We start from the raw sequence: 20,640 nt of genomic DNA, 5'->3' as shown, positions 1-20,640 counted from the left end.
CCATATGTTGCGGATGCTCCCCGAGAGCCTTAATCAAGCTTGTCTACTTTAAGCATCAGATTCTCGACGCCCTGTGCGTCCGCTGCTGACTATTCGTCAGCAGTTCATATCAAAACTACGAGATCCGAACCTGACTTGGGAAGATACTCAGGACCTGGCGGTCGAACGAAATGTCTGGGGGATCTTCGTGGATACCGAATGTTTCAATAAGGGAGCTGAGGTGGAATGATGGTGATGAATGAAGGTTCTTAAATAACTGTGCTTATGTCACTATTTACTCTTAGCTAAATATTTTTCTGGTCTAAGGATTTTTCACCTCCTAAGGTGATTTTAGTCATCCCATAATGGAATTCTATACTAAATTCAGAAGAAATTAAAATATTTCATTATTTATTTTGTACCTTTTTATTCCCTCTCTTGAACTGTTTACACTGTTTTAAATTTTAAATTTCCGCTCATGACATGTTTTTAGTTATCAGCCGTACAATGTACTTAAAAATTAAAATTTACAATATTAAATAAAGCACATCTTAAAATATTAGATACACCAGTTAATCTTTCAATATTGATGTAGGTAATTTCCAGTTTTTGTTCACAAAACAGTGGCGTCTCTCCCCTTCCCCTTCCCTTTTACATTTCCCCTCTCCCGGCACCGTCCGCCATCAACCGGTAGAATATCCGCCCATTTTTATTGAAGGAATCGTTTTTTTACGATGCTCTGCATTCGTTTATTATCGGCCTGCGATCGCTCACTTGTTTTTATTACCGAAAGGAATTTCTCATTTATATGACGGAGTGCCTCGATACTCCTCATCATACCGAATACACGACTTGGCGGGCGAACGGCCAAAACACGAGTGAATCGATTTTTCCAGTACCCTCATATATTGCGTCATGGATCCAAATTCAAATTACTTTAATTTTAAATGAGTCAATAAAGAATAATCAATCTGTTCTGTACTTAATTTAAAATGAGTTTCTTTGGATCATTTTTACTCACCTTGTGAGCAAAATATTGAGTTTTCAAAATTTGATATGAAACAACCAATGACCTGTTATATTCCAAGTCCCTACATATACATTTTTCTAATTGATTTCTTAATATGTGTTGAAATATTTATCTTTCCACCTAATAACTGCTATGTTGTTTGATACAGTGTAAGAGGCTAACGCAGCGAACAAAAATCCCCGAAAGTTAAAAAAAATTACTTATTTTATAAAAATCGCTCTATATCCTAAAACGTCAGTTATTTTTCTTTGAAATTTTTAATATTTTTAATAATTTTACAAGAGATAATAGTTAAGTCAAATTAGAACAATTTAGGGACAAAAATCCTAGAGGTTTGGAAATGGTTCTTAACTCTATCTTAAGACTTGATTTGATGTGTGTCAAAAGTCCCCGATGGTGAAGAGTAAGCTCAAGGAGAGGAAGAAGGATTTTAAAAGTATTAAAAATTAATTTAATTTCTTTAAATTGAAATGTCATCAATATTATCATACCATTATTAAGGACTTAGGACTCCAAAATATATACGTGCGTTCTTATGATTTCCCGATTTATTTTTACATCACATTTTACAAAGAACTGTATTATAATTTATTCACTGAAAATATAACATAACAGTTAATTTGATGCGTCTTCACTACTTTCAAAATCTATTTTTTTTATATTAATCTATTTTATCTTTGATTTTATCATTTATCAGTATGTTTATCTTATCCTCACTTGAACTCATATAGAAATATTCTACTATTTAATGAGGTCTAGTAAAATTATTTTTACTGCCCAATAAATCAGCATAATTTCTGATTTAGATCGGATTCGCAATACTGATGATCATTCCGAGAAACTTATTTTCCTCAATCAATAAATCAATCTTTCGTTGTTCTCGGAATAACTGAACCAAATTTAACTCAACTTCTGGGTTATAATTAGTTACTATTATAGATACTAAGTTTAAAACAAAGCACTAAGGATTTAATAATACTCTATTTATATCAGGGTCGTATAAAAAAATATATTATGCATGTAATGTTAGAAAAATTTTCAGTGTGTATCTGATAAGAAGTAGTTGGAAGTAGGCATATTTTGTTTATGTGTTATAAAAATATTTTTTTGTATGAATCATTCATTGACTTTTTCCTATCAGTCTTTGTGGTCAAAAGAAAATAAATATAGACATTTCCATATTAATTTATAAAAATATGTAACTACTAATTTTGAGATTTTAAAATGTTTTAACATAGGTTTGTCGCTTGCACAAGCGTTGAAGTTTTTACCCGGTATTCTTAACCTAGCCGGACCGAAAAGGGGATTTGAATCTCCCATGGACCGATTTTCGATAACTCGAGTATGATTAAAGCTATTTGCCTTGTATTTTTTGAAATCGTGAAATTAATTAATACAATAATTTTAAACTATTAAAAAGTTTTTTTTTTTTTAATTAGAACAAAAAAATACGTAAATAATACAAGGTTCAATTTTACAGTAAGTACATACGCATTCGGCAAATTATCAATAATAAATAAAATAAACGAATAAGTCAATTATGTGTAGATACGCGAAAACATGAATAAATTATTGCACGGTCATAAACACTTCCAACGTTTTATTTTCCTGACGTCATATACAAGTAAGCACTGGGGTCGTTTGGTCCCCCCGTTCGGATCATGTGTAATTTTTAGATGCTTAGTAAAGGAAAGGTTAAAATTTTCATTTTACACAAAAATATGAATTTAGGTGCATATTTTTTTTTAAAAGAAAATAAATATTTACGTTCTTATGATTGGCCCAAATATTTAATTTTTAGGACCATTTTCAGCGAGTTCTAAATAACTCACTCTCAGAAAAAGAGAATGAAGTTGGGGTAGAGTAGGATTTAGACCTTTAATCCGTGAGTCCGAGACACTAGCCACAGGATCACAACCCGATTCATCAATTATTTTATTACTAAATATGCATGTACAAGCGGGCATTCGAAAGCCTATTTATTTTATTTTTCCATGTCTAACACGTATTTAATTTATTTATTCACTTGTTAACGGCTAAAGGGCTTTAAGATATGAAGAGGGTTTTAGTGATATTTGATCAATCCCACTATTTACTCAATCAAACTTGGCTTATAAATCGTGCGAGACAGATTTCTTACTTAGCACTTATTCAAATTACAATTTAAGCAAAGCATAGGTACACAGATAAGAAATTCGAGACGTTGCAATGTATTAAATACACACTTAAGATTTTTTCATCCGATGATATACTCAAGGAGCGAAATGACATTGAGGTATATGATTTGAAATATCGAGATATTAAAGATGTCAGTGTCCAGGCAGATATAGAATTCAGTTCTGCATGTGAAATAGAACCGGAACGAGGAAGTTCAGTGCTACAGGAAATTTGATATTTTATTTGAGGATTTTTTTTACTTAGGTAAAAACAAAGGCACTCAATTTATTGTAGTGCGATGTTTTTGAAAATGTATGAAAAAAGAGATAAAAATGATTTGAATGAAAACGAACGATAATAAAATAAAATAAATAAAACAACTTTGTTTTTAACCACTAATTTTTATTTTTCACCGGCCGGTATCAAAGCAAACAAGCATCTTCGTCAAGGTTTACGTAACTTAACTAAAGTTACGTTAACCTCGACGAAAAAGCTTGTTTGCTTTGAAACCGGTCGGGAAAAAATAAAAATTAGTGGTTAAAAACAAAGTTGTTTTATTTATTTTATTATAATGAATAACCACAAAGTTAGTGCTTCAAATATAAACTGTATGGAAAACAAAATGGTTCAGCCCATGTGATAAAGGTTCTTTACAAAAGTCAACAGATGGGAGAGTTAAGAAAATGTGGATGTCAAAACATAGGTAGAATGGTGAATGTTGCACTGTGTAAAATGGCCACTTAAACCAGCCAATGACTGGTCATAAGCCCGGTAAATGCCTTGACTTCTAGAAAATGTTTTTCCTCTCTGTTGCAACAAATTTAAAAAAAACGAACTAGGTACTTTAAACGACGTCACGAGTTCTTTCGAATTGACCAATGATAAAGTGTTATAGATTTTCTATTTACGCAAAATCAATTCACTAATCAGCACAACTCACCGAAGTGAACATGTGACGTCACACGTGAAGTAATTTCAATATTACAAAACTTTAAAAACTTGTTATGTAATATTCTATAAAAAAATATTCAAAACCACTAAACTTCCGCTTTCACGTTTTCGACTCGACAGTTGTTAATCCAATGTAAAATCCTGAAAAGGGCAAATCGAGTGGCGATAAATCCGAACGTTGGTACGTTCGCACAATCAAGCTCGAGGTCCCATGTTCGATACCTGGCAGGTTCAATTTCAGGTGATTTCAATTTCATGTGAAATATTTTTTCAAAAGTGGTGAGCTAAAATATTTCACTATCTCTGGATTGGCACTGAAACGTACGACTGATCTTTTTTCCTTCATAAAACAGATGATCAAAGTAAATACTTTGAACTAATTTAGTGATGCAATAGTTTTTAGTTCATTGGAGAGATTCTAATATATTTTTATACCTTTAAAAACAAAACTATTTTTATCATGACTTGTGTGGAATTTAGAAATATTGATTTAATTTGGTATCTCATTAACTTTTTTATCTCAAATTTGTTTATTTTTTCTTCTATGTTAATTTTAATAAAAGTTTTTTTTTGTAAGTAGTGTCTACTGCGTGAACGTTAAATTTATTATATATTATATTGATTTTCATGTTTGAATGTTAGTACCTACATTGTTTTTTCCAACTCTACGGAGGACTTTGGTGTTGGGACTTGTGTGTAAATAAATGTAAAAAAGCGAATTGTTTTTAAATAAAAAATATAAATTACAATATAAATGAATATTTGAAATTTTTTTATTTATTTTTTATTCTATAAAAAGTCTTCCAGGCACACACGTATGTATTATAAAAGATTATAAATAAAACATAAAAAACTTTTTTTTTACTATCGAATCAACGTTTTTTTTTATGAAAATTAAAAACGGCATTGGTCGCAAAGTTAAATAATTTAATAATATAAATAACGAAATATATTACTGCATTGAAAAATTTAAAATACACGCTTACACCGTCCAGTTAACTTACTTTTATAAATAAATCATTGAAAAATTAATTATATTTTCTTTAAATTATTAACATTACTAACTACTCGTTCCTACCCGAACCGTTTAATTTCAGAAAAAAATAATATAAATAAAAGATGATGAAGATATTAAAAAAAACTGTCTTTTGTGTATGTACAATTTAAAAAGATGAAGGCATAATCAGAAGAAGATAAGTCATGAAATGAAAAAAAAGACATTTCAACTGTGATTTAAATATTAACAATGAATGGTGGGATGGCTTTCTAAAAAATGTTTTTCAACTGAATATTAATAGATTCAGATACTTAAAGCACGTTAGTTCAATGCGTTAACCACTTTACATTGATTGTTCACTGTGAATAGTTATGAAACCTGTCCTTAATTTGCATGTTATTTAAATTTACTAGAAAATACAATTACAAAAACATATTTCTACTATGATTATAAATAATAAACAGCGTAGCCTCAGCTTACTTCTCCCTTGATGGAAGCGTATTTTATGTCTGCCGGTGGTTAGTTCCTCGGTCGTCAATTAATGCTGCTTTTGACATTAACTACTTGACAGGTTGCGTAATGAGCACTCTGCTTTTACGATTAAGCAAATCTATAAATAACTTAGCCATCCTTTGCATTTTGCAGAAAGCAACCGTTGCATCAACGATAAAATGCATTAGCCATTAAAGATTCACCACTAAACCAACTGTGTTTTAACAAACTTTAATTAACTCCTATCTTGGCAGAATGAAATGATTTTTTTTACACTTTTGATAGTTGAAAAGCCTTCAGTATCTCAATCATGAATATGTTCCAAAACAATGATGTTAAGAATGAAAATTATGGTTTGGCAGTTTTAATTTAATGCATCTGGGAAGCATGTTTTTAAGAGATATAAGAGTAGAAAAAGATGTTGAAAGGAGAATGAATCCGGGCAACAATATGAACGGCACACTAAGCACAGTAATTGCTAATAAAAATATGTCAATCGAAGCTAAACTGGCAGTGCAAAACGGAGTTTTAGTCCGAACACTTGTGTATGGAAGTAAAACATGGAACTGACAAAGGAAGGATGAAAACCGAGTGAACGCGGTTGAAATGCAATCTCTCAGACGAATGCGTGGGAAATCAATGTATGACAGGGTTACAAATGATGAAATCAGGCGAGAGTGTAAATCTGAGTCGAATATAATAGATATGATTAAGAAAGGGTCTCTGAGATGGTTTGGTCACGTAGAACGAATGAACGACAAAAAAATGGTAAAACAAGTATGTATGGTGAAAATGAACGGTAACGTGAGACGAAGACGACCAAGGAAGACGTGGCATGATCAGATAAACCAAAATCTTAAGTCTCATGTCAAAAGCAAATAGAACCGAAGGACATGTACGACAAGATGTATGAATGTGGAAGAAGCTAAGAATATATGCCAGGATAGACGTGTGTGGATGTCCATTCTCTCTGCCTACCCCTACGAGAAAATGGCGTGATAGTAGTAGTAGTAGTAGAACTGTTTATCTCATGTTTCAGTTCATGAGAAAAAATGAGGATGTGTATGGTTTATATCTTATCGGATACATTGTAAAGAATTTTTTTTTTTTTCGAATGGGAGTTGGAGTATTATTATCCTTGCATTTAATGTGCGTGGTTTATATTTCACAATTTGGCTTAATTTCCAGGCTATCTATATCTAAGAAATATTGTGAAAGGGAGGGAATTTCGGCTGTGGACCTTTACAGGAACTTCTCCGTATTTGCCTAATGAAGAGAAAAACACAGAAAATATATTCAAAAGAAGCCGGACTATTGAGAGACATCAGTAGGTCTTATTTATTAATTTAACACTTTATATACGTATACATTTTAGATACATATAACGGCGGGCATATTTCCTTAAGGCAACTTCTTCTTTTTACCCAAACCGTTCAGTTTAAGAAAATTACAAGTACATGGACGTATTGAATCTTGCAATTTTATTCAAAAATTAAAAACGAAAGCCTTCAGATTCATTTGAAAAGATCACGGCATTTTGTGTCTTGCTATCAATTATAATCCTTATTTTCTGTCCTTTCCTGAGTATGAAAGATAATAATGATTATAATAAAATTATAAATAAACTTATCAATGAAACTTTTTGGTTTAGGTCACCAGTCTTGAAGATGCCTACTTAGGCGAAAGCGCTCGTTGGTCAAAATAATAAAAAGTAAAACTAAACCAAGAAGTTTTATTAATAAGTTTATTTATAATTTTATCTTAATGATTAACCATGGAGTTTTATCAAGAAATATCAACAAAAAACATCAATATTTTTGAAAGATAATACCTCTTTTTATAAGTCATCGTGATTTGTTGCGGAATGGACGTGCCCTCTTATTCCTTATTACTCCCTTATTTTCACACCCAGTGGTGCATAGGAAACTGCATTAGTCGATTAAACAATGCGTAATTTGATTTTCCGTCATAAAGGTAAGTGCTTGTACTTATCGTTAAAATGAAATGAATAGTTTTTTTTGTAAAAAATAAAAAACTCTATTTAAATCCAAATTTATTTTAAATTTATTTCAAAAGAGAAAGAAAACATTTTTAAGACGGAAATATGGAAGTCTAGGCATTTACAGGGCTTATGACCTGTCATTGGCTAGATTAAGTGACAACTTTACACACTGTGTAACATTAACCATTCTGCCTATGTTTGAACATCCACATTTCTTCAACACTTTTGTGAAGTAAAAGAGCTGAAACCTTTATCACGTGGGTGAGATTCATCCGACTGCACCAAATCACCTACTAGGCAATGCCTGAAAACAATTTCCCATTTTTTTGTACTTCGTCTTTTACAGGGTAGTTAATTAAAAAATGTTTAAGTATGTCCAAATGCCTGCAGACTGGCTGGATTTCTTTAATTTTTTTTATTAAATATGAATAACTTCCTAGGGAGGAAGTTCAGCCAGTCTGCAAGCATTTGAACATACTCAAACATGGTCAAATTTATTTATTTACCTTCTCTAGTTTGTTTGCGATTTCAACAAAGTATTTCTTTGCGCATTTTAAGCTCTAACTTTTTTCAGTGAGTAATGCGTTTTCTGTAACATTTTCCAAACATGGTTATCAATATTCAAGTTCGCTAGGACTATGGGCATACCCTGTTTTTCCCGCATGGCCGTCAGAAGTTATGAATAAAACATAAAGGACCTTCCGCTCTATCCTTGGAAGAATAAGATGTGGTATTGAACAGAAAGACAGACGAAGAAATTACAATGCAAAACCGCAACTTTGTACACGCTCTTTTTATTAAAAATTTTTCCCCACTGGCGTTTTGTTTTCAACGATTTTAGAACAATGTGATTTTTAAAAGTTTTGAAATTTTAAGATTTTAGTCAAATAATATGAACGTTACCACAGAATATTAAATGAACGGTATTTGTTTTTAATGAGTTTTGAATTTAATGTTTAATTATTTTAGAGATATGTAAATAAAATTACTTTGTTTTGTATATTTGTAGCACAAACTTTGTAAATATTTTGTAATATTTTCCCCCTAAAGTCGAAACCTCCCTTAAACACAATTACCCCCTCCCCTGTCCTTATCGACACCCACTTTTCACTGTTTCTTTAAAGTGTGTATTTTTAGTCATTATATAACCTTGAAGAGAGCAACGTGAGTTGCTGAAACTAGTCGGCTGTGATAATAAATAAGTGGTTTATAAAACAAAGTAATTTTATTTTAATATCTTTAAAATATTACAATGATTCACCAAATAAGTGCTACAAATATCCAAAAAGCTTTATTGTTTTTTTTAATCACTGTTATTAATGGTTCTTTTCCAAAATTATATCTTTAGGTATCTACCGAATTCTGAGAATTGAATAATTATTATTGTTTAGAATATTACATCAAAAGACAGTGAATAATTCTTTGCTGTCGTCTTTAAATTGTGATTTGAAGGCGATAAGTACGAGGAACTTATAAAATCTGATTACGTGTTTCTCGTGTACAGAGTAAACTTCACAAAGTTTTTCTTTTTAATGTCAATTATTAATGTTCATCCAGTATTTTAAAGCGTGTATCAACAAAAGTGAACTTTATTGTTTATTAAACAAGAGTAAACCTTCTCCAGTTTGGTTGCAAAAAGTAGATCCTGACACTGCTCGATGGTAAAAGAAGGATGAAAATCGTCTCTAAGGCTTCAGTATACTTTTTTCCCATAAGATATATGTAGAGAAGGAACACCGTAGTGCTAAGTTCAAAGACAAAGGTGATATCTGGCAAATTTATTCAAGGGAATTATAAGCTTTCTGTGCAGGGGCGTAAGAATTATTTTAGCGTGTAAGTGAAGGATAAAGCACCTCTGGTGTCTCGATTAGACAAGTCTTGAGTCATGCAGTGGCTTGGGAATGCTGTCGTTTTTAAAATAAATTCATTTATTTTTCGCACAAATTATTACAGCGTTTGTATGCTGTATTGCCCTAAAGTAATAATATTATTATTTAATGTAATTAAAAATAAACGCAGGAAAAATATATTTGTTTTTACTCCGAAATTTTCGTCAGAACATTATCGATCCTCTATCAGATAAAACAATTAACATATTACAACATGGAAAAAGAATATTTAAGAGAAGGTAATATAGAAGTCTAGGCATCTACAGGGCTTATGACCTGTCAATGGCTGGTTTAACAGGCAACTTTACACACTGTGTAACATTCACCATTCTGCCCATATTTTAACATCTATATTCCCTCAATTATTTTATCTATTGATGTTTGTGAAGTTGAAGAGCTGAAACTTTTATTTATGCGGGTGAGATTCATCTAATTGAATTATTTCACCTACATACTAGGCAACGCCTGAAAATGTTATTTTTTCAATTTCTATACTTCTTCATAGACCAGGTGGATTTATCAACAATATTTTAAAATTGTCCAAATTTTTGTAGACAAGAACTGAATTCAACTCCCTGGGGAGCTGTTTACATTAACATATTACAACATGGATGAAGAACATTTAAGAGAAAGTAATATAGAAGTTTAGGCATCTACAGGGCTTATGAGCTGTCAATGGCTGGTTTAATGTAATATGTTAATGTAAACAGCTCCCCAGGGAGTTGAATCCAGTTCTTGTCTACAAAAATTTGGACAAACTCAAAATATTGTACATAAATTAATGTTAATGATTTGTCTAGCGTTTCAGGTTCTAGTTCAGAGACAATATTTGAAAACAAAAAAATATTTTGCGCTTATCGAGAATCGAACACGAGACTCCATGAATGATAGATTGCAAACTATGCATTCAAAATATTTTGAAATATTCGACGATTTAAAAAAAAAATTTTTTGTCCCGTAAAATAGGTTTTGTGCCTAACCGTTCATTAAATCATTCGAAATGGAAATTGATAAATAGGAATAGACACGGTGCTTAATCTTGTCAATAATGTTCAAATTGCATTTTGTAAGTACCTACATACCGTCAAGTTTCTGGCACAAGTTGATAACTAACATTTGACTAGGTGTGAAATATTACACTTTTTTTAAAGTTAAAATTTCATCCCAAATCAACTATTTAAAAAAACCGCAAGTCAAATACTCTAAAATATTCTTTCTTGTATTAATAAAATGTGATATTTTTTTTTTTGCTTTTTAAATAAAAGTTATTCAATGCCATTTATGAAGACATCTCATCTCATTTTTCGAAGATTTGCAGTTACCAACTTGTGCCAAATACCCGCTACTATTATATTTACTGAAATCTATATAATATTGTAGCTAAGTTAAAGTTTTATTTAATGAGTAAAGTTTTGCTGCTTGTGCTTACCATTATATTAGTAGCTAGAGTTGGCCTATATTATTGATTCGATCTTAATTTCTACCGCCGCGCAGCCTCCGAACTGCTTTTGCCAAACCTCTGTTCAGTTCCGCCCCTGGCCGGCGGGGCGCGGAGGAGGAGGGGCGGCGAGCGAGGGCGGCAGGCGGGGGGGCAGCAGAGCGCTGCTCGAGCGGCCGCGCTGTTTGTTTAGCGCGAACCCGCGCCGCGCACGGCGGCTCCCGGTAACCTAACCTAAAAACAAAACAATTCATTAATTCGCGTATTGTCCGCGACAGTTTGAACATCCGCCCCCGAGTGCACCGCCCGCAGAATCGCAACACCGCATACAACACGTAAGGAATTATCACTGCACATTTTTGTTGTTGTTAAAATGGCCGATAAACAATAATAATATAGCTATATAAGTTCGAGCGCCTTCTTTGTATAAAAATCTGCATGCTATGCAGTTCGTCTTTATCCTAACCTAGCATTACCTCCAAATTTACCCGTTTCTCACGGGTATTGTTCGTGATTGCTTCCAAGACTTAAATATTTAAATTTTTATCGCCGATTCAATAAAAAAAAAGAAATCCTCACACAGCAAAAAAAAACGTTTTAATTTAAAAAACGCTGGATATTTTGTTTAAAATACTCTCATTTGCAATAGTAAACAGGCACATACAGAGTTTTGTTTCTGAAAATGCATTTTTTTTATAATTGATGTCATGAGTGGACGAAGGCGTTTTGTCGCACATTTTTTAATAAAGTAAGATTTTATGTACAGCCGCTTTAAATAAAGTCAACTACATCATCAAAAAGTAGCAGGGTTTTGAAGGCAAACGAAGGAGATATTTTATCATTAATTTTATTGGTTTTTAAAACTTTAACCCCAGATATCTCCGCTTTTTGTTCGTGTCACAAAACACCTTTATCTACTCGTGTCATCAATTATTAATAATGTGATGTTTATTTTTTGTTTCTTGCGTGGAAACCAGCATACTATTCGTTCGCTGTGTTTTAATTAGGTTCTTATTAAGTGAGAACATTTCGATGGTAGATTTAGTGAGTATTCAACAGCTGACTTTCGGTCAGTCGTTTATTGCCTTTGTGCCTTCGTTCGGATTGTCGATCGGGAACAAGAAAAAAAACTGGAGAGTTTGCATACTGGTTTCCTTGCCAGACTGGCTCGCTCCTCGCACAATACATCACCTTTTACTTCTCGTCTTTTATGTTTTTTGTTTATTTATGTTCTTTGCTTCATGCGCGGGTGTGGCGCAGATTAATCTTATAATAATACCTCTAAATTATTCATTACCTTATATTTAGACTTCCGCTGACCGTGCCGGTTACAATCACAAATTCGATTAACGCTTATTAAGCGTCTTAATTAATATCGTGATTTATTTCAAACACGAGAATATATTCTGCCAAATAATTAACTTTATTTTAATTTGCGTTCAATCATATTTTTTTTACATATACTCTATAAACAAAGTTTGTTTCTACATACTGTTTTTCTTTCCTGATTTTCATTTTTTCATTCAAGTTCTTTAACCCACACAAAAACACTATTATACCTTTTTTCATTTATTTATTAACAAATTATTGATTTATTTTCATTTATCTGGACACAAGTCCAAACTTAACAAATATAGTACTTAAATACAATAAACGTTCAGAAAAATATACAAAATTTTAAACGTGTAATAATTCAAATGAAATAAAAGGAATGTTTAATTCCCTGTGAGATCACATTTTTTTTAAGCCTGGGTGTTTTGTATTATAATTCAAAACTATGATTGGGTAGCATGTGGTAGCATTCCAATTGTGGGAAAAAAACAAACTAAATGCAAAACATCAAAACTCACTTACGCTCATACGCTTTTCTCTGTAGTTTATTTATTAATTTATATTCTCTCCTAAGATCTTTTAATTAGCCCATTAGGATTATGCCTAAAAGATAGGACACCATTCGACACCTAGTTTTTTCTACATTTGAGCATCGCCTGATGCTGTAATATTTGTCCGAAGTATTTTTTAGTGGTCTTTATTGTATCACGAATTACAATCGAGTGTTTCTTTCGTAATTCGTGTTTCTCTTATTGTCCGTGTTGCTCAGTAAGCACATTTAAACAAAATACTTCATAATATTCATATAACTATAGTTATTTAATATTTCAAACTATAGTCTTGTTCTTTTTTATGTTCAAATTGTTGAACCTAGTGATGCGGTATGTTTTTCGAACTTCTGAATTATTTAACCTAGTAGGCAACTTCTGAAAATGTTTTTAAAATTTTAAACTTCTTTTTGGACCAACTGGTTTAACAACAATATTTTGTTGGATAGTTTGTACAAATGTTTCAAGATAAAGACTGGATTTCATCCCTTTGTGATTTATTAAGATAATGTGTACTCTCACTTAATCTGTTAGGGCATAATTTTAGGTTGATTACATATTTATTATTTTTCAATTTTTGTTTTCATTTGAAATTATGTTCCCTCATTAGGGTGTCCCGTGCCGAGGAAAAAAATTGACTTGATTTTGAAACAGGCTTAAATTAATATTAAATTAAAATTTTAACAAATTAAAATACTGTTTTACCTATTTGGTATGATCCACTCATCAATCCGTGCGCAATCCACCTTCATTATCCAATTCTTGGTTGCAATTTTATAGTGTGAGTACTGCCTAATTGTTCTTTATGGACAATGGAAGTAGGTTGTACCTACACTTTAATCGAGATGAAAACCAATCTTTTTTGATCATCAGTGGTGATAATTTTGAATTGTTTTGGCAGCATCGGGGTGGAGTGTCTAGTCACTTTTGTATTTGGGCTTTGTGTCATTGGAGGTGTATAATTTTTAAATACAGGAGTAGAACCTTTACATAAATTTGTTTAAAAGACAGCATTCTTTTTTTCATATTTGATGATGGAGTTTGTTCTGACTGGGACTTTCATATGTAAATTTTACCTTGACGCATGAAATATATATTCCTCATTTTTTTTACTATTCCATTTAGCTATCCATTAATAAGCTAAAGTTTTAAAAGCATAGTTATTAAATTTGTGTTCCGATATCTCCATATTAAATCAATTATAAGTTTTTCTTCCAAAAAATTCAAGTGCCTCAGTCCATATACATACATGTTTATTTTTAATTTGGGGATCATGAAAATACCTAATAAAGAAATCGAGTTGAGATCAGTCCGCCTTATTCTGTAGTAGTTAACCATTTTTGAGGTCCAGGGTTTGATTCCTGGTGGGATGGACATAAAATATTTATTTTTAAGGGTGTTTGAAATGGAATATTTTATTGTTCCAGGTCTGGTACAAAGAGGTGGTTACCTTTTTTATAAATGGGAGTTAAACTATTATTTACCTTGTCAATTATGCTCAAGGTTTATATTTCATTAAAAGTGAGTTTTTCTGTTTTGTAATAAACTTATATTTTTACTTAAGTGTTGGGATCAGGAGGAATATTCTATAGTAAGCCAATCAGGAACTTCTAAGCATTTGCTCCAGTGAAGAGGAAACCACTTAAAACTATTTAGTAGAAACCGGATGTGGCCCGTTCTACTAGAAGAGTGTTTGGCATTTTGTGCCCTACTTTGGTTTATTTTACCAATTTCCTGCACTAACTTGACCATGTACGATACTACCTCTCGTGTGAATTCTTTATGAAGTATCACCGATCCAATGTCGCAAAGGTTTTCACCCAGACTCCTGCATCGCGCCTCCAGCTGCTGTCTCTAAAAGCGATCACCCTACCTTAATGTACCAGTTGATCGAAATACGCTAAATTTGATCTGCCAAAGTACAACCCTATGCACCAGTGTGTGAGGAAAGGGGAATGATAACGAAAAAAACTATCTCAATTGAGGTGATCACAATTTCACAATCGAATATCTTTTTATTTATCATTGTTGCAATATTTCATGATAGAGTGCGTATTGAATATCAATACCTGTGTGTACGTGAGTGAGTTATGTATGTATTAGTAAGTGCGTATGCGTGTGTATGCGTGTGTGATTGCCGGCAACCCTTTGTGTCGTGCTGATTGTTTGCAAAAACCTTGACTCGTCTGCAGTCGGTCTGCCCCTCCTCACCTTGCCTCTCCGCTAGCCAGTGCTACCACTATACCTTACCACCACCTTTCCAATTACCAATACTTCAGCAATGTCTACATCGATACCGCTGCGAACACCCAACACTTCAACGCCTAAAAACAAAACCCGGTCAAACCTTTTGTCCAATTTAAACTTTTATGTGTACCTTTGTACCTTTTTGAATTTTACGGACGTTTTTTTTTGTTGTACTTTAAAATACAAATTTCCCATCAAAATTTATATGGCGCGTATCTAGTTTTACTCGTAATGACTTACTGACTTAGGTTATAGTAGAATATAATACTCAAAGTATCTTTGATTTGATTTATTTATTTTTTTATCCATTATCGTTTAAAAAAGATTTTATGTGATTAACGTTGGTATTTGTTTTTTAATAAAAAAGAGAAATACCAAGTTCTTATTATTAACTCAAATATTAAAAAAATTCAGACCATTTCCTTAAATCCGTCAATAACTTGTGCTGAAATATGGAAATCGAGTTGCGGTAGAGTTAGATTTGAACCTGGGACCTTCGATCCGTGAGTCCACAATACTACCACGGGACCAAGACCCAAAATATTAGTATAAAACCACTTACCAACTTTCTGTGTCTACCGGTTTTGAAACATACCTGTCTCCTTGTCAGGTCACTCACTACAACAAAATGCAAATACTGAAATACACTTTTACCTTTACCATCACCGTAGTATACAAAGTATGGTATTTACGAAGAATACATAAATTACATGCAGAGTTAAAGGGGATGCAAACACCACCATGTCCAAACGTGTAGTAAAATTAGGTGATTAGCATTTAGTGATATGTTCCAGAATGTATGGGTGGGGGGTTAGAAAGAGAAGGGGCAAGAAGGTTGAAAATTATACGATCGATTTATTTTTAAATAAAAAAGTGGGCTGTATGGAAAAGATATTTGATTATTTATTTGAGGAATATTAATTTTCAACGCCTTTTTAATGTAAAACACCTCCATGTTGTATAATTTAAGTCCTTTTTTATTATAAAAATCTAAAATTGTAACTCCTGAGTTAAGGTGACTCACCAGCAAAAACAAAAAAAAATGTGTATACTCAAAACGCATTAAACCTACTGCATTTTTTTTAAATGCTGTAAAAAATATTGAATCATTAATAAAAATCCATAATTTCAAAAAGTTAATCCCACCTTACGCCGCGCCGTTGCATACCGAATTACCGTTTCTTTCGATGTGGTCCAGAATTTCGTTTTTTTTTTTTTTTAATAACCCGCTTAGCTTCTATTTTGAGGCTTGTCAGCAGGTGGAATAGATGAGATATGGAAGAGGGTAATGAAAGGAAGTAATTAAAAATGCGTAATTGGAGTTTTTAAAAAAAAAGACTAAATAATTAGCAGTTTTTAGTGTTACAATTTGGAATGCGAATGTTGATCTTATATACAAATGGACAGCCTGACAGATTGTTAAGTAATATGGGAATCTGATAATTATTTACGAAAATTAATTAATTATTTCCCTGAAAATACTTTCATATTCTGTTTTAAAATCGTTAAATAATAATTGTTTATTGGCATGTCAATGTTTATGTTATCAGGTCATAAATTCGCTTTTTTCCCACTTGTGGTGTAATAGTCAGCGTGTTTGCCTCCCATGCAAGAGGTTTTATGTTCAATTCCCGACATGGTCGACAAAACGAAACAAAAACAAACCATCACGCCGTTTCACCGTATGAGTAGGCAGAGAGAATAGAATGCCATATCACTCTGTCTTTGCATACATATCTCGCTTCCTCTACATTCATACATCTTCTCATGCACACGCACCGATTAATCCGACTTTTGACATGTTCATCTTCAAGTGTTTGTTGAATTTGGTCATGCCATGTCTTTCTCTGACTTCCTTTATGTCTGCATCCATAAACATTCGCATCGTACATCTTTTTAGCCGTTCTTTTGTTATCTATTCGCTCTTAATGTCCAAACCAACGCAAAGCTTCTTTCTCAATTTTGTCGATAACGCTTATCTTAGCAGTTTACAATGAAATCCTAGTGCCGACTCTGATGTATGGGAGCGAAGTATGGACTTGGAAAAACAGGGATGAAAGTAGGCTGAATACTGTAGAAATCCGATCTCTCAGGCGAACGTCTAGTGGAACTATGTACTGACATGAAATGTTATTTTAAAAGGTGTTTTTATACTAGAATACTTCATAGTCCCTTGACTGGCACCTGAAGCGTATAAATCACCTTACCTTCATGTAACGAGAAAAAATGATCAAGATACACTGCAATTGGTGTACCAATTAAATGTCCTTTGCTCCATAGAAAGGAAATGATAATCTTGAAACAAAAATTCTACCCATCTCTGTAGTGATATAAATAATAATATACCTACTCCCCCTTGGGATAAAAAAACCCAGAATTGTGTGTGTATAAATATGTAAATATATGTACCAACCAAAATAATATTGTGTAAAAACATGATCTGGTCAAAATTAAGTAAATAAAATTGCAGAGCCATCTGCGGGCAATTACTAGTAATTAATTTAACTTGGATAGAGTCTTAGCTACATAAATAAAGTAATTTGCTTTAATGCTTAACCTCAATATCAAATACATAGATGGCGCTCCAAACGCGCTAGCGAAAGCTTTCCCTGTTTCATGACATATATACTAAAACCAAAAATGTCACCGATATGGATATTCGCTAATAAGCGGAATGGGGAATGTTGTAGAATTCTACATAAAAGTGGCCACTTGAACCCAACCTATGACAGGTCATAAGCCCTGTAAACGCTCGAATATCCATAATCTTGAAACAAAAATTCTACCCATCTCTGTAGTGATATAAATAATAAAGGAAATGATGTTTAAGAAATTCGAAACAAAAACATACGTACGAAAACGTAAGATTTCTTGCCAAAGAAATTTTCATGATGCACAGGTTTCGAGAGAAAAATGCAATTATTATCTTAAATCCAGCTGCATATTATATTAAATTACGCTTTGTACAATTTCAGATCGAAACGTCATTTTATAATTCGTTTTCAAGTAATATTAAAATAATGATGATTACCAATGTGCAATATAACATGAAGTACATCGTGAGCTGGACTAATGTATGGAGATCAGTGCATTCATGTCATTGCAACTATCATGATGAATGTAAAATATGATGACATGGTGCAGGTTGGAGGTAAAGCTGGTAGCAAATTGAACAAAGGCGTCAAGTAAAGAAAAAAGGTTTTATACTAAAATTTTTAAAGTATACTCGGCTATACATAAACAAATTTATCCTGATATCAGTTTATATTTTTAATTTGTATTTTCTGTTTTATTTTACGCAATTGGCCAGGATGCCTAGTTGCTAATTGCAGTAGTAAATTACAGCGCAGGACACGCAGGCTTGAGAAAACCATGTTTATTTTTTATGTTCTCACTGGGAGTCGAACCAGGAACCTTCCGTGCGAGAGTTATGTGTCTTAGACATTACACCACGGAAGCTGCCTATATGGCTTTTACATGGATAAATGCATCGTGGATTACACAAATAATATAAGAGGGACTTGAATAAGTTCTATTTTCTTTAATATAGCATTAATTTTTACAGAAAAACAGCGAAAATTTATTCATGAAAATATAAAGTTAATGCAAATTACTAGACGATTTTCCCTAAAAATTGCTCTTTTTTCATTAGTGAGCTCTAAATTTCATATGTTAGCTTTTCAAGTAGAGAGTTTTTTGGGAATTCATTTAAAAATCTTTCAGAATTTTAGTATTTATGTTTGTGGATGCGATCAAAAAATATTTCTACGCTTAGCTGCCAGTATTTTTTATTAAGTTCACTACGTTTATAGCATAAATACTACGTTAATAGCGACTGCTTTTTTACTGTCAATTCATTATAAATCAACATTGCCAATTTACTGTCACCTTTTCGTGTACGTAACGGAAAACCAGACGGAAATTGAAAAAAAAATGACTTAATTTATGTTTAAACATTTAGGTCTATCCTGTCCTGATAGACGAAGTTAAGACTAGTTCTCCCCAACAAGACGTGGTATTATTTATTTTACGCATTCTTGGAGTCTTTACTAAAAGGAAACCGTAAGAAATATAGCTTTTTTTCACTTGCAGCTTTTTACAAAATGCCCACAAAATACATATAAAACTTCTCGCAAACGCAACAAATGACGTACAATGCTTAAACCAGCTTTTGCCTTGTGTAAAGAACACGAAAACTGTATTTTTACGACGCCACTCATTTCAAAGGCTTGTTATTCCTTATTTATTTTTATGTTTGTGCCGGAAACTGCGTTGAAAATAATTAACCGATTCATATTTCAGAAACGCGTAAGTTTTACTTACGATTTTTAAGATTCATGCAATGCGTGAGAAATAAATAAGTCAACTTATACGATACCATGTTGTTAAACATCAATATTTATGTTCTGACTTATTATATTCATTTCAATAAATTAACAAACATGTGAAATGGTAGTGTTTTTGTCCGAATTTCCATATTTTATTTTAAGAACAACTACAAAGTGTATCTTTTTTTTACGATACATCTTTTCGCCGACTTACGACCGCGATTGGTTACGGCAAATAGATCGTAAGTCGCTCTGGTCGTAAGTCGGACGTTTGTACATACAATTATGTATGTTTACTTACGCCGCGTGATGCTATTATTGTACGATGAAAATGAATAAAATAGCGTGTCACTGTCAGGTATCGGGTTTCTCTACGTTTTTTTAGATATTATTTTGGGTTCGTCTATGGCCGAATAATCATTATGATTCCTGATAAGTAAGTACTTGGAAATCTTGATGTATTGTATTGTATTTTATTAATTTTTACATTTGTTACACGTAAGTAAATTATACTAAGCACAGTAAAAATGGTTTAACATTATATTGACAACTGATTGCGGATAATGGTCGTAAAGTCGAACCGTCGTAAGTCGCATAGGTCGTAAGTCGACGAATAGTTGTATTTTAAGTTTGTCCATATGTTTCTAAACAAAAGACTGGGTTTCACCCCCTGGTACCTTTTTATATTTAAATCATATTTTTATTAGTTTGTCTGTTTTCGATGTAGAGCTATGCTGCGATTATAGACGCTATCTTCATATGTACATATCGATACGGTGCACAAAACTTATTTTATATCTCTATCTACCTCAATATGTTCTACCAACTTATCATCTCAAATTCATATGATTGAATCTAACCAATGAATGACCGCAAAACTTTAGTCCGCGTTCTTAACTTAATTAAAATAAAATATAATTTCATTTGAATTTTAAATAGGCCTCTGTGATAAAAACTCAATAAATCCCAGTTCAAGCAAAAAGTGCTCCCTGGAACGTGGTTTTTATATGACTTTTGACAACTACCAAGACGGTATGTTTAACGATTGACGGTATTTATCTACCGAGCGATTTCAAAGCCGGTTCCTTTAACCTCTCGATACGCAGACTTTTCCTAGACTTCCGTATCAATGAGGTTCTACTTGCGTCTCTTTCGAAATATTAGTACTTTTTCACTAAAATTGATCAAAATATTTTTTATTATTATTCGTCAACCATTACACTACAGCTAATAAAATAATAAAACCAGTC

At 32.4% G+C, this 20,640-nt stretch overlaps 1 protein-coding gene across 3 annotated transcripts in view; it reads left to right on the top strand.

Moving 5' to 3' along the window:
* Positions 1 to 20,640, top strand: part of lft (Limb expression 1 family member lowfat) — a 189,167-nt gene that overhangs the window by 116,442 nt on the left and 52,085 nt on the right. The window contains exon 1 of one of the 3 annotated variants that reach the window (XM_088229979.1): positions 11,130 to 11,270. The exons of 1 other annotated variant lie outside the window; for it this stretch is intronic. The gene's annotated coding sequence lies outside the window, so the exon portion shown is untranslated. Of the gene's footprint in view, positions 1 to 11,129; positions 11,271 to 14,243; positions 14,337 to 20,640 lie in introns of those variants that run through there. One more of the 3 variants, XM_088229981.1, reaches the window with a different exon arrangement.

This window comes from Micrasema longulum, unplaced genomic scaffold (assembly GCF_059751315.1).
Source record: "Micrasema longulum isolate JH-2025_06_02 unplaced genomic scaffold, ASM5975131v1 h1tg000725l, whole genome shotgun sequence".
Taxonomy (NCBI): domain Eukaryota; kingdom Metazoa; phylum Arthropoda; class Insecta; order Trichoptera; family Brachycentridae; genus Micrasema; species Micrasema longulum.
The sequence above is the reverse complement of the archived record's forward strand: the minus strand, read 5'-3'. Positions and strand labels throughout refer to the sequence as shown.